This window comes from Microtus ochrogaster, chromosome 7 (assembly GCF_000317375.1).
Source record: "Microtus ochrogaster isolate Prairie Vole_2 chromosome 7, MicOch1.0, whole genome shotgun sequence".
Lineage (NCBI taxonomy): Eukaryota > Metazoa > Chordata > Mammalia > Rodentia > Cricetidae > Microtus > Microtus ochrogaster.
Window position 1 is genome coordinate 25,237,941 of NC_022014.1, and position 2,242 is coordinate 25,240,182.

Consider the following 2,242-nt stretch of genomic DNA (forward strand, 5'->3'; position numbering starts at 1 on the left):
GACCATCTATTGATTTAAAATATATCTCTGTTTCACCTTGAAAATATCCCTACCATGCAGATAAGTTTGATTGTTATAGATGACTAACTAATAACCTGTCATTCTTTATTATTCTAAATAGTTTTCAAGGATAAAAATTTTAGAATAAATTTTAAAATGGGTTGCATAGTACAATACCTTAAATGAGAGTAGAAAAATACATAGAGTATAACAAAAATAACCTTAAATTGATATCAATATATAAAAGTTAATACCAATGTTGTTGCAAGTTGCTTGTTCATTTCCAGCTGCTTAAACCCAAAATAATTACACAGAAACTCTATTAATTGCAATACTATTTGAACAATAGCTTAAGTATATTTCTGGATAACTCTTAAATTTAAATTAACCCATTTCCATTATTATATATTTTTCCATGAGGCTTGTGACTTACTGTCAAGGTTCCAGCATGTCAGTCTTCTGCTGAGGCTAGATGGCACCCCACCGACTCTGCCTACATCTCCCAGCATTCACTTTTATTTTCCTGTCTAGCTCTATTCTGCCCTATCACAGTTCAAAGTAGTTTCTAGTTTCTTTATTCATTAATCAATAAAAGCAACATGTATACAGAAGGACTTCTCACAATATCAATGTATAATATTTGAGACTAGTGTTTATTCAAATCTATAAAAAAATCCATCAATTTATCTCATCATTTCTGTATATTCCCCTTTTTTTTCTTCTTCAGAAAGAGATCCCTGAACCAAATCTCCTTTGTTTAGTTTTCTCCATGACTGTGACCAATAACAACTTACAACAAACCTCCCTAAATAATGACAAACATCCATAACCCAGAAAATGACCAAACCCACCCACCCCACCTCTTGGGAATGTCAGTGCCATGTTCTCTATACTGATTCCTGCTGTTTGGGAGTGACAGCATCTCCATGGGATGTGGATAAAAATGGAATAATGGCCAAGTTCTGGGAGAACTATACATATTATTTTTGTTGAGTCTCTGTGTGATGGGAAATTGTAGAGATTTTCTGAAATTTTGGCTGAAGAATCTGTGATGCTTAATTATTTCAATTAGCAGTTTCGAAGTTGTTCTTGATGCAGAAATTTGAGCAAACTGAAACAGAGGCATCCTGAGAGGCTGGATCACCTGACCTAATTGTCTTTATTGGCTTCTGGTCCTTTTTTTCTTAAAATTTAAAATTTAAAGGTAACACACATACACACACACATGAATTGACACAAGTATGGAATGTGCAGTGTGCACAAGTCAGTTAAAGGTAATTTTTTGTGTAATATTTGAGCAAGTAAAAGTCATCTGTTAACATTATGGGCTTCTTTAGACTGTATAACCAACCCATATTCATGCCGTATGAACTATTATGCACTTTGTAAATATATGTATGTATAGACAATTGGTTATATAGATCATTGGAGAGAAGATGACATTATAATTTAAGAAACAGGATAAAGTACAAAAGGAAGACTATGTGGTCACAGAAGTATTCAAGAATTGCATGTTCTTATTGAAGTTTACACAGAGGCTAAGGTGGTAATGTATACTAGGCAGTGGAAACACTAAAGGCAGGATTGTCATCACATGGAGATGTATGTTGGGGATCAGTGTAATATAAAGGACTGGATTTGTATGTCAGGATGTCATAATCTATCAAGGGTAACTAAAGAAAAAAAAGGGAATAAGGTTATTCCATGCCATATTCAGGTAAATTTATATATATAAACAAAAGAGTAAATTTGGTGGATTTGCTCTATAATCTCATACACAGTCACCATTGCCTCTTAGTGTGAGATGGAAAGTCATTAAGCCTCATATTCTTCATTATGTAAAAAGGAAACTTCTCTATCTACTCAAGATTTTTACGAGTAAAATAAACATCCAGTAAAAACAGAAGTTTACAAATTAAAGTATGAAACACACATAAGGCATTACCAGCATCTAGATTTCTTTCTTCTTTCTGTCATCATAAAGTAAATTGAATGGTCTATGTTTATTGGTCAATTTCAAATTAAGAGAAAAATTACATAAATGACAGTGGTAAACAAAATGATTGCCTTAAATGTTCAAGAATAGTCAGTAATGATAAGAAAAAAACATGAAAATGATCAGGTGAATTAAGAAAACAATTAAAAAATGGGGCACTGAAATGAATAGAGAATTCTCAGCAGAGGAAGTTCAAATGGCCAAAAGACACTTAAGGTCATGCTCAACCTCCTTAGCGATCAGGGA